At 44.9% G+C, this 12,038-nt stretch overlaps 1 protein-coding gene across 1 annotated transcript in view; it reads right to left on the bottom strand.

Moving 5' to 3' along the window:
• The window catches only part of CAPN14 (calpain 14), a 39,724-nt gene extending 30,068 nt beyond the window's left edge, over positions 1-9,656 (bottom strand). The window contains exon 1 of the mRNA XM_029072141.2: positions 9,528-9,656. The gene's annotated coding sequence lies outside the window, so the exon portion shown is untranslated. The remainder of the gene's footprint in view (positions 1-9,527) is intronic.
• Positions 9,657-12,038: the final 2,382 nt, after the last annotated feature.

The raw sequence follows: 12,038 nt of genomic DNA, 5'->3' as shown, positions 1-12,038 counted from the left end.
AGACTGTGATCTCCCCTCTTTTTATGGTATTTTTTAAGCACTTACTTTGTCCCAGACACTGTACTAAGTGCTCAGGTAGGGACAAGGTTGGACACAGTGAGTAGGAAACGTGTCTACCAACTCTCCCAAACGCTTAGTAAAGTGCTCTACACGCATTAGAAGCAGACGCAGAGGAAAGAGCACGGGCCTGGGAGTCAGAGGACCTGGGTTCTAATCCCAACCCTGCCAATTAATTGCTTGCTGTATCACCTTGGGAAAGTCACTTCACTTCTCTGTGCCTCAGTTCTCCTGTTCTCCCTCCTATTCCAACTGTGAGCCCCTGAGGGACGAGGACGGTGACCAACCTTATTAACTTGTATCTACCCCAGTGCTCAGAACAGTGTTTGACACATAGTAAGGGCTAAAATACTTTAAAAAAATAGTAAAAAAAAATTTAGCACTCAATAAATATCACTGATTGATCGACAGCATTTCCTTAACCCAGACCAGGGAAGAGGCATGTGACCTCGAGGATCTCAAAGTGTGACTCAATCCTGTTTGGTAAATTACCCCTCAGTTTTGAATTCCTGATAGAGGCTTGGCGGGCTGGGCAGGGCCCTGCCTCAGCCCAGCTCCATTTCTGGCACTTTAAGAGAGCCAGAGTGTCCTCTTAAACAAACACACACAAACACGCACGCTCACACATGCGGGCACACAGCAGGTTTCCTTTCCGCATATCTCCAAGCTTGGTCCGGAATTTCCACTCTCTTAGTTAGTGTACACTACCTAATATACAGAAGCATTATGCGCTAGTGGATAGAGCAAGGGTCTGGAAGTCAGGACCTGGGTTCTAATCCCCACTCCATCACTTGTCCGCTGTGCTACCTTGGGCAAGGCACTTCACTTCTTTACGCCTCAGTTACTTCATCTGAAAAATGGGGATAGAGCCCCATGAGGGACAGGGACTCTGTCCAACCTAACCACCTTGTATCTACCCCAGTGTTTAATGCAGTGTCTGGCATAGAGTAAGTGCTTAACGAATACCATTTTTTTTTTCCTCCTTGTTCTTTTTTAATGGTATTTGTTAAGTGCTTACTCTGGTCTCAGATAACTTCAGGGAAGTATCTTTAACACTCAGCGTCTCAACTTTTCTCATCTGTTAAATGGGGGCAATAGTGCCACTTGGCCTTCTCTGCCCCTCAAGAATGAGATGAAGACCAACTGAGAACAGTGATGCCAAAGAACTTGGGAACATTACGTCTTTAGACGAGAAAGAATGAAGAGCCCAAGGGCTATCCTTTGTAACGGTGGTGTAGCTAGTTAATTCTGGTGTTGATTAAGCACTTACTATGTGCCAAGCACTGTGATAAATACAAGATAATCAGATCGGACACAATCCCTGGCCCACAAGAGACTCACAATCCAAGAGAATGGTCATCTTTTGCTCATTTTATAGATATGGAAACTCAGGTCTGGAGAGGTTATGGTTCCCAGGGAGATCTGAAATTGGAAACCAGGTCTCCTGACTCCCAGGTATTTCATGCTGCACTGCATTTTATTATCAGAGATCTCTAAGGACCAGGGAAGTGCCATGCCCACATCCTAATTTCTCACTGAGAACCTGGAATGAAGCGTGGCATAGAATACAGAGATCCAGATTTTTGCAAATTCGTGAAGCTTTCCATATTTTTAGCCCTACTGAAGGCTCACCTCCTCCCGGAGGCCTTCCCAGACTAAGCTCCCTTTTTCCTCAGCTCCTCCTCCCCATCGCCCCGACTCGCCTCCTTTGCTCTACCCCTCTCCCCACAGCACTTGTGTATATATATGCATATCTATAATTCTATTTATTTATATTAATACCTATTTACTTGTTTAAATGTGCATGTATATCCATAATTCTATTTATTTACATTGATGCTACTGATGTCTGTTTACTTGTTTTGATGTCTGTCTCCCCCTTTCTAGACTGTATGCCCGTTGTGGGAAGGGGTTGTCTCTCTTTGTTACTGAATTGTATTTTCCAAGAGTTTAGTACAGTGCTCTGCACACCATAAGCTCTCAGTAAATACAGTTAAATGAATGAATGAATTTTCAGTTCTCTCTAGAGAGCAGTCATTCGTTCATTCATTCAATAGTATTTACTGAGCGCTTACTATGTGCAGAGCACTGTACAAAGTGCTTGGAATGTACAAATCGGTAACAGATAGAGACAGGCCCAGCCCTTTGACGGGCTTACGGTCTAATCGGGGGAGAAGTTCCACTTAGGAGTCCTTGAGACCATAAGCTTCCTGAAGTTAGGGACCAGGTTTTCTACTTTTATTAAACTCTCCCAGTTGCCTACCTCAGTGCTCTGCACTCCATAAAGCAGCATGAGAAGCAGCGTGGCTCAGTGGAAAGAGCATGGGCTTGGGAGACAGAAGTCAAGGGTTCAAATCCGGGTTCAGCCGCTTGTCAGCTGTGTGACTCTGGGCAAGTCACTTAACTTCTCTGTGCCTCAGTTGCCTCATCTGTAAAATGGGGATTAACTGTGAGCCCCACGTGGGACAACCTGTCCACCTTGTCTCCTCCCCAGTGCTTAGAACAGTGCTTTGTACATGGCAAGCGCTTAACAGATGTCATCATTGTTGTTAATAAAGACCATTGAATGAGCGAACAATTTAGAATAGTTTAGAATTATGAACTGAAAATAACAGCTCATTCTGAGCAGGGATTGTATCTGTTCATTGTTGTATTGTACTCTCCCAAGTGTTTAGAACAGCGCTCAGTACACAGTAAATGCTCAATAAATACAATCGAATGAATAGTAATAATGATAGTATTTCTTTAGCGCTTACTATGTGTTGAGCACTAATCCCCATTAAACTGTAAACTCCTTTTTTTTTTTTTTGGATGGTATTTGTTAAGACCTTATTTTGTGCAGAGCACTGTATCAGGCACCACTGGGATAGATGCAAGTTAATCAGGTGGCAAATACAGTTAATTAGGTCGGGATCATAGTTTCAGTGATTGACACATAATAAGCACTTAACAAACACCATAAAACAAGAAGTAGAAAAGGGAGGGAGAACAGCTATTGAATCCCCGTTTTACAGATGAGGAAAACAAGTCGTGGAAAAGTTAAATGACTTGCCCAAGGTCACACAGCAGGCAAATGGTGAAAGGGGATTAGAACCCAGGTCCTCTGACTCCCAGGCCTGTACTTCTTCCACAAGGCAACACAACTCCTTGTGAGCTGGGGTCATGTCTACCCATTCTACTGTATTGTACTTTCCTAAACTCTTAGTACAGTACTCAGGACACAGTAAGATTTCAATAAATACCACTGACTGAAATACCCAAATCTGAACCAGCAAGAATGTGGTGACTCACATTTATTCAAATATGGTTTTGTTTCTAATTTACTAAGTGAAAATCTGCCCCTCCTCTTCCTTTTGCTTCCTTTTGCAGGTAGGGTCAGTTTTCAGGTATTTAGCACCTTGTTTACAAGGAATTGCAGGCTTCTGAATTTATAGGGGACCAATTTATTAAAATGGAACTCATTTTTCAGAATATGCTTTGTAACCCAAGTAATATTTGTCACCTATAATAGCTTTGCCTATAATCTGGTAAATGATTGGAATTCTTAAATCCTTATCTTAATTTTTAACTGAAAATGTTTGGCATTTTGCCTTTCAGGAAACACTTCTCATTTTATATTGTATCTGCTATCAACCTCATCTTTTATCTGCTGTACCCTACAGAAAAGAAGGGAAAACTTTACAACCACCTGAACTTTGTAAGAGTGTGGATGGCAAACTAACACTACTATTACCAAAACCAATCCAGTGCAGGTTCTGTTTCAGGTAGGATATTCTTCTCCTTCTCTTCTCCCTCCTCCCCCAACTCTAACATTAAATCCTGTGGAAATGGGTGGTTCCATAATGGGATTTCGATAGAAGAAGGTACAGAATCTCAAGACCTCTTCCAATTGAGAGAGGCTACCTGGGGACGGAGAATAGAAAAGGAGCTGGGTTCCACGAAACTTCTCTCAGCAGAATCTCAGCACCGACGGCGATATCTATCTCTCACCGGATGAGAAGCAGTGTGGGCTAGTGGATAGATCACGGGCCTGGCAGTCAGAAGGACCTGCATTCTAATCCCAGCTCCACCACTTGCCTGCTGTTTGACCTTGGGCAACTCACTTCGCTTTTCTGTACCTCAGTTACCTCAACTGTAAAACGGGGATTAAGACCGTGAGCCCCGTGTGGGACAGGGACGGTGTCCGACCCAACTTGCTTCTATCTACCCCAGCGCTCAGTACGGTGCCTGGCACATAGTAAGCGCTTAACAAATACCACACTTATTATTATTATTATTACCATAAACACACACGCAAGTGGTCACACATGACATCATCACATAGACTCCCTTGTTTCCGCTTCCCTTTTGCCATGATCAATCCTCACCAAACAGCCGTATGGATTTCAAACCCAGTTCCTCTGGCTCCTAGGCCTGAGTTTTTTCCCCCTAAGCCACTCTGCTTTAACCACTGCCTCAACAGAACTAGCCCTGCACCCTGACTCTCATTCAACCCAGTAAGTCAGGAACGTTGAGGGCAGGAACATCAGCTAGGCCTCCCTTTTGCTCCCCCTACACCATCCCCAAATGGCAGCATAACCATCAGAGCATCCTCTGGAGCTTAGTCACCTTACCTGCCCCCGGCGAAGCGCTTTGTCTTGTCCCTGAATTTAGCCAGTCTGAATGGGGAAAGCGAACTTCCTCTGTCAGTTAAACCCCCACTCTGCAAATATTTATTCCTATTCCTGTAGCTCATTTGGTCTTACCTCTGAGTATGCAAATTCTTCAGCGAAACACCGCCTACAACCGTGTTTTCTGGGAGGGAGGGGAATACTCATGTTTGGCCTCTGGTGAGGGTTAAAGCTAGGCGTATTCTAAGCTCCTTGAGAGGTGAGAGAGGACAAGTCACTGGTCACCTCAGGGAGCAGGTCCGGGAGGTGAAACTGCCAGGCTAGGGCCTGTAGCTCTCCTCACACACAAAGGAGGCTGAAGTCTCCAGAGAGAACCTTGATTTAATCCAGATCCCACAGAAGTGGGAGTCAGAACAATATTAAGAGGGCTTTACATGAATGGTAGTGTTTTCTTTCTTCACACCCAGGCTGGGTTGAATCTCACAGAGAGAATTCCTGTTAACAGTGGGTGTTGGCCTCTGCTCTTTCCTGTGGTTAAGAGCCAACACAACTGGGAAACCAACAGGGCTATCACTGTCCTGCCTAGGAACAGACTATAATTCTAATTAGTTCTAATTCTAATTAATAATAGAAAGAGGAAGACAACTTCAGACCAAGTCCTAGGGAATCTGGAGGCAGAAAATACATCCTTATCTTTCCCCCGGTGGAGAAGCACTGTGATCTAATGGGTAGAGCATGGGCCCGGGAGTCAGAAGGACTTGAGTTCTAATCCCAGCTCTACCATTTATCTGCTTTGTGATCTTGGGCAAGTCACTTCACACTCTATTCCTCAGTTACCTCATCTGTAAAATGGGGATTAATTTACTGTGAGCCCCATGGCGGACATGGACTGTGTCCAACCTGATGAGCTAAAATCTACCTCAACACTTAGTACAGTGCCTGGCTCGTAGTAAGGGCTTATCAAATACACTTAAAAAAAGAAAATCAATAGTATATAATGAACACTTACTCTCTTCAGAGCACCGAACTAAGATCTTGGGAGAGTACAATATAGTTGAACTCCAAAGGAGCTTACAATCTAGTGATCATAAAATAGTTCATCAGGACAGTAAATCCACAGTATCCATTAAGTCCCTTCTAAATTCAGAAAGCATTGCAACTTCCTTTGATTTTAGTATGGTTTTGATTACCCATATCTACTATTCTGTATGTTAATTTGATCACCGGGTGACCACTTTAGAGTCACCACATTTCAATTTTTCATTGAAATTCTCAATTTCTTTGAAATTCTGAAATCCACTGAATTCCCCCGATTAGACTGCAGGCCGGTCAATGGGCAGGGATTGTCTCTATCTGTTGCCCAGTGGTACATTCCAAGCCCTTAGCACAGTGCTCTGCACATTGTAAGCGCTCAATAAATGCTACTGAATGAATGAATGAATTTTCCTGGCTCGTGCTTGTAAGATATGGAGTTCTTTGTGTCAGGAAATAGGGAAGCTGTGAGGTGCCGGTAGACGTAATCAATCAAGTGTATTTATTGAGTGCTTACTGTGTACAGAGCACCGTAGAAAGCACTTGAGAGAGTATAAATAACAGAACTGGTAGAGATGTTCCCTGCCCACTGCAATTTTACAGTCTAGAAGGGAAGACAGAACTTAATATGAATAAATAAATTACAGAGATATAATGGCTGTGGGGGTGGAGGGGTGAGGAAAAGGTGCAAATCAAAGTGCGTGATGCAGAAAGGAGTGGGTGAAGAGGAAGTGAAAGCTTAGTTAGGGAAGGCCCCTTTGAGGAGATGAGATTTTAATAAGGCTTTGAAGGATGGGGAACGTGCTAAGGTACAGAGCACTGTACGAAGTGCCGGTGCTCTTGATTTCAAGCTGTATGACACAGTCAAAGTATTCAGTATTGAATTTATTGTGACTTTTTTGCATTTTTGACCTTAATCGGGGACTCGCCCTCAAAATAAACGAAGTGACTGTAATAAGGCCAGAAAAAATAGCATATGAAGAGTGGATTTATTTGACCATAAATTTAATGTAATTTATACCCATAATATAACAAAAAATGATACTGAAAGTCCTTCTCAAGAGTTTTCTCAAGTTTTCTCAAGATTAGGTAAACTATTAGGCCTCTATTTGGAAGGTCTTTCTGGGTTGAAGGAGTGGGGAGAGAGAATTATGCACCCGGAGGCTAGGATGAACAGAACTTCACCAGGGAAAGTCAGAACTGGAGAGCTGCCTCTTTGCTGGACGATAAGTAGCCCTCAAAAGAAAAATGTGGCTAATAGAGTTTGTTGAGTGGTCACAACAGTCAATCCCAGCCGAGAACCAAAATCGTTGACAGAGTTTCGACACTGTCTCCTTCTCCTCCCCCATCTGATGACTTGGGCAGCTTCTCTCCGTCTGCCTAATTAATCTACGAACCGGTGGTATTTACTGAGCACTTGCTAAGAACAATTTGTAGTGTTACTTTCACTTTTCTGCCCTCAAACACTGGTTCCCTTTGCACCTCCACCGCCCGTCCATTTTGAGAATCTACTTTTGCTTAGCTCACAGTAGTTCTCAAGACTAATCATGTGGGACAACCTGATTACCCTGTACCCCAGCGCTTAGAACAGTGCTCGGCACATAGTAAGCGCTTAACAGATGCCAACATCATTATTATACGCAGAGCACTATACTAAGCCCTCGGAAGATTACGGTACATCAGAGTTGGTAGACACACTCCCTATCCGGGATGATCTTACAGTCTAGAGACTCCCAACTCTAGAATCTCAGTCCAGTACCTGAGAACCTCACCTGCCTTCCCACTTTTACAAGGTGATCAGCAGTTTGTCACTGAGAACTCTTGGGGGGAAAGATGGAGGGGAACAGTTTTAAAGCAGTCTCCTTGGCCCCTCCTTCCTCACCTCACTACTCTTTTACTGCAACCCAACCCACAGACTTTGCCCTTCTAATGCTAACCTCACTTTATCTCGATCTCGCCTCCAACCTCTCGATCGCATCCTGTTTCTGGCCTGGATCACCCTCCCTCTTCATATCTGACAGACAATGACTCTCCCCCCTTTCAAAGACTTACTGAAGGCACATCTCCTCCAGGATGTCTTCCCTTCCCGCTTTTCAATTTCTTCCACTCCCTTCTGGGTCCCCCTGACTTGCTCCCTTTATTCATCCCCACACCCAGCCCCAAGACATCTATGTGCCTACCTGTAATTTTATTTATTTATATTAATATCTGCTTCCCCCTCTAGACTATAAGCTCACTGTGCGGAGAGAATGTGCCTGTTACATTGCTATATCGTACTCTCTCAGGCATATAATACAGTGCTCTGAAAACAGTAAGCACTCAATAAATACCGTGACTGTAAGTTCCGTGTGGGCAGGAGATGGGTCTGTGTTGTGTTGTACACAGTAAGTGCTCTATAAATATGATTGAGTGACTGATTTCTTAATATGATTGATTAATTGACTTGAAGCCTCTATGCAGACAGATTTCACAAGCATTCTCTAGATTACTGTTAGGAAAAGGGCAAGAGTTCACTCATCGCAGCAGCAGCGAAACACGATCAAGAAATGACTCAGCCTGTCTCCTTGTGCGGTGAAGATGACCGCGTGACCTGGAGGTAAAAAGTTCTGCCATTCACCTCCGGTGTCCTTGAGTCACCCTATTGTTTCCTTTGGCTTGGGGCTGAAGGCCTCCAAACTCTCAAGAGTACATGGAAAGGCCAGTGAGCTGAAAATGCCCCTCAATCCATTTTTTTTCCCAAGTCCAGTCTCTAACACAGTGAAACGTGTCTGTTCTATTGCTATATTTTACTCTCCCAAGTGCTTGGCACAGTGCTCTGCCCACAGAAAGCGCTCAATGAATGGTTCTAAACCTGGCTCCGCCACTCGATGATGGTATTTGTTAAGCTCTTACTAGGTGCCAAGCACTGTTCTAAGCGCTGGAGTAGACACAAGGTTATCAGGTTGTACCACGTGGGGCTCACAGTCACTTGTCTGCTGTGCAAACCTGGGCAAGTCATTTCACTTCTCTGTGCTTCAGTCACCTCATCTAGAAAATAATAATGTTGGTATTTGTTAAGCGCTTACTATGTGCCGAGCACTGTTCTAAGCGCTGGGGTAGACATAGGGGAATCAGGTTGTCCCACGTGGGGCTCACAGTCTTAATCCCCATTTTACAGATGAGGGAACTGAGGCACAGAGAAGTGAAGTGACTTGCCCACAGTCACACAGCCGACAAGTGGCAGAGCTGGGATTCGAACTCGTGAGCCCTGACTCCAAAGCCCGTGCTCTTTCCACTGAGCCACGCTGCTTCTCCATGAGGCTGGAGGTTGGAAGCCCCAGGTGGAAGAGGGACTATGTCCAACCCGATTTGCCTGGATCTACCGCAGAGCTTAGAATAATATCTTGTACATAGGAAGTGCGTAACATATACCACAATTATTATTATTATCAGTGATATCACTGATGATTGATCGATTGAGAGGGAGTTTTCTTCATTCCAGTCCAGAGTGGGTCATCCAAGGCCTGAATGACGTTGGGCTCCCTGCTTTTTGTCTTTTGAGAGTCTCCAATTCTTCATCTGATCCCTTTTAAACAGTCTGACGGGGAGAGGGTTGACCTGACTTCCCTTAGGGAAAAAATCTGCCCCTTAGACCTTTGAGATTTTCACTCTGAGGCATTTTACCGCCTAGCCAGCACTCTCGAGAGTTGAGAAAAGTCTCTGCGTCTTCCTGGCATTTCCTGAGCCTCTGTGAGGTTCTCTCCTTCGATGCCGCAGTGGCAGAGAATGTTTGTCTTGGGTTTCGGGGGCTGGCTGACTCACTGCTCGCTTGGCAGCACTGATACTCACATTACATGCCCTCGGTGCCATCGGGCAGAAAGCCCCTCAGCCCAGCTAGCTGGAAACACCCATCCGCACCAGCTTCACTCGCGCCATGGAAAGAAGCATCGGGCTCTTATTCCATTAGGGAGCGGTGACTCGAAGCAAAGCTGAGAAATATAAGAAGGGATAGATACAGTGAGGCCCGGGAATCGGGAAACTACGGTTCTGTTCCTGTGCCCAAGATGAATTCTGATTCGGCCACTGACTATAGAACTCCTCTATCAGAGCCTCAGCTTCCTCGGTTTTCACACAGGCCTCAAAACGTCAAGTAATACTAATAATAATTGTGTTATTGAAGAGTTTTCTAAGTGCCAGGCACCGTATTAAGTGCTGGGGTGGATACAAGCTTATCAGGTTGGACACAGTCTCTGTCCCACACGGAACTGAAAAATCCCCATTTTTCAGATAAGGTAACCGAGGCACCGAAAAGCAAAGTGAGTGGCCTACAGTCACACAAAAAGCAGATAGATGGTGAAGCTGGGATTAGAACCTAGGTCCTTCTAACTTCCAGGCCCATGTTCTGTCCAGTAGACCATGCCGCTAGACCCTGCTCTAAGCCTCACCCTTTTTAATTGTTATACACGAGGCTGGTAGGTGAACTTCCGTTCTCTTCCAGCTGCTCAAACCACCACCAACAAAGAATGTGAGCTTCACTTCTAAACAGTCCTATACAACCCTACAGTCCTTTAAACAGTCACCGTTTCTCCGCTTCGGTTCATCATAGAGCAGCGGTGTGGGTTCCCCTCCGTCATCCATCCTCCTCTCGGGCTCCACCCAGAGAAGATCTGATGGGGTGAATATTGCCTCAGTGATACTGGACTTGACTATGTTCTGGAAGTTCACCGCCCGGATCCTTAACCCGCTGAGTTCACGTAATCGATTCTGTTAAACACTCATTATGGGCCGAGTACTGAACTAAGCACTAGGGTGGGATACAGGATACTCAGGTCAGATATAGCCCCTGTTCCACAAGGGGCTTACAGTTTAAGAGGGAGGGAGAACAGATATTTACTCCCCATTTTACAGTTGAGGAAACTGAGGCACAGAGAAGTAAGGGGGTGAGCTCAAAGGAACACAGAGAACAGGTTCTGGAGCTGGGATTAGGAACCCGGGTCCTGTGCCTCCAAGTTCCATTCCCTTTCCACTAGGCTACACTGAAGGGCTTAGTATAGTGCTCTGCACACAGTAAGCGCTCGATAAATACTACTGAATGAATGAATGAATGAATGAATGCTTCTCGGGAACAATGCCAGAAGGTCTTCATGTTATTCCTTCAACTTTTCCTGTTCTGAACCTTCAATACCCTTGGCTATTCAATTATTATTATTACTGATGTTATTGTTATTAGGACACTTGCTAAGCATTTACCCTATGCCAAGAAGTGACTAAACACTGGGGAGATACGTAATAATTAGATCCCACATAGGGCTCACACTCTCAGGGAGAAGAAGAACAGGTACTGGATCCTCATTTTACAGATGAGGAGACAGAGGCACAGAGAAGTGAAGTGATTTGCTCAGGGGCACAGAGCGGACGTGTGTCAGAGCCAGGATTAGAACCCGGGTCCTTGGACTCCCCTACTATTGACCCTATTTCCTAACAAAGTTCTAGTATCTTGTGTTAAGTGGGACGGGAAGGGAATGAAGATGAGAGGGGGCTGGGGCTGAGAGAAGGATAAAAGACCCTCAGACTTGATCTGTGTCTATCTTGAGTGATTTGGAAGAGAAGCAGTGTGACCTCATAGAGAGAGATCCCAAACCTGGGAGTCAGAAGACCTGGGTTCTAATCCTGGCTCCACCACTTGCCCGATCTGTGATCTCGGGTAAATCACTTCACTTCTCTGGGCCTCAGTTTCCTTATCTGTAAAATAGGGTTTAACTACCTGTTCTCCTTCCCCCGTACACTGAGAGCCTCATGGGGAATGGTGTGTGGTATGATCGTATTTTTATCCACCCAGCGTTCAGCACAGCACTTTGGACCTAGTAAGCATTTAATGAATACCACAAGTACTTGTAGGGTCAGTCCTGTCTCTGAAATCATAAAAATAAGAATAATGAAATCTGTTAGGACTTCACGGTGTGCCAAGCATTATACTAAGCACTAGGGTAGATACAAGATGATCAGGTCAGATAATAATCTGTCCCAGTGGGGCTTACTTACCATCTAAGCAGGAAGGAGAACAGGCATCTTAACTCCATTTTACAGATTAGGAAACTGAGGCCTAGAGAAGTCAGATGACTTAACCAAGGTCACACAGCAGGCAAATGGCAGATCTGGGTTTAGAACCTAGGTCATCTGACTCCCAGATCCAGGGTCTATCCACTAGGCCACGCTGCTTCTCTCTATAACCACATATTACAATTCTCTCATCTGGAACCTTACCACTAGCAGAACCTGCCAAATAACTTTTTTGCTGTTTCCCTTTCCAAACAAACGCATTACATTTCACTTCTTGGGAGGGAGGGAGGGAGGGAGGGA

The sequence above is a fragment of the Ornithorhynchus anatinus genome, chromosome 9, assembly GCF_004115215.2.
Source record: "Ornithorhynchus anatinus isolate Pmale09 chromosome 9, mOrnAna1.pri.v4, whole genome shotgun sequence".
NCBI lineage: Eukaryota > Metazoa > Chordata > Mammalia > Monotremata > Ornithorhynchidae > Ornithorhynchus > Ornithorhynchus anatinus.
The sequence above is the reverse complement of the archived record's forward strand: the minus strand, read 5'-3'. Positions and strand labels throughout refer to the sequence as shown.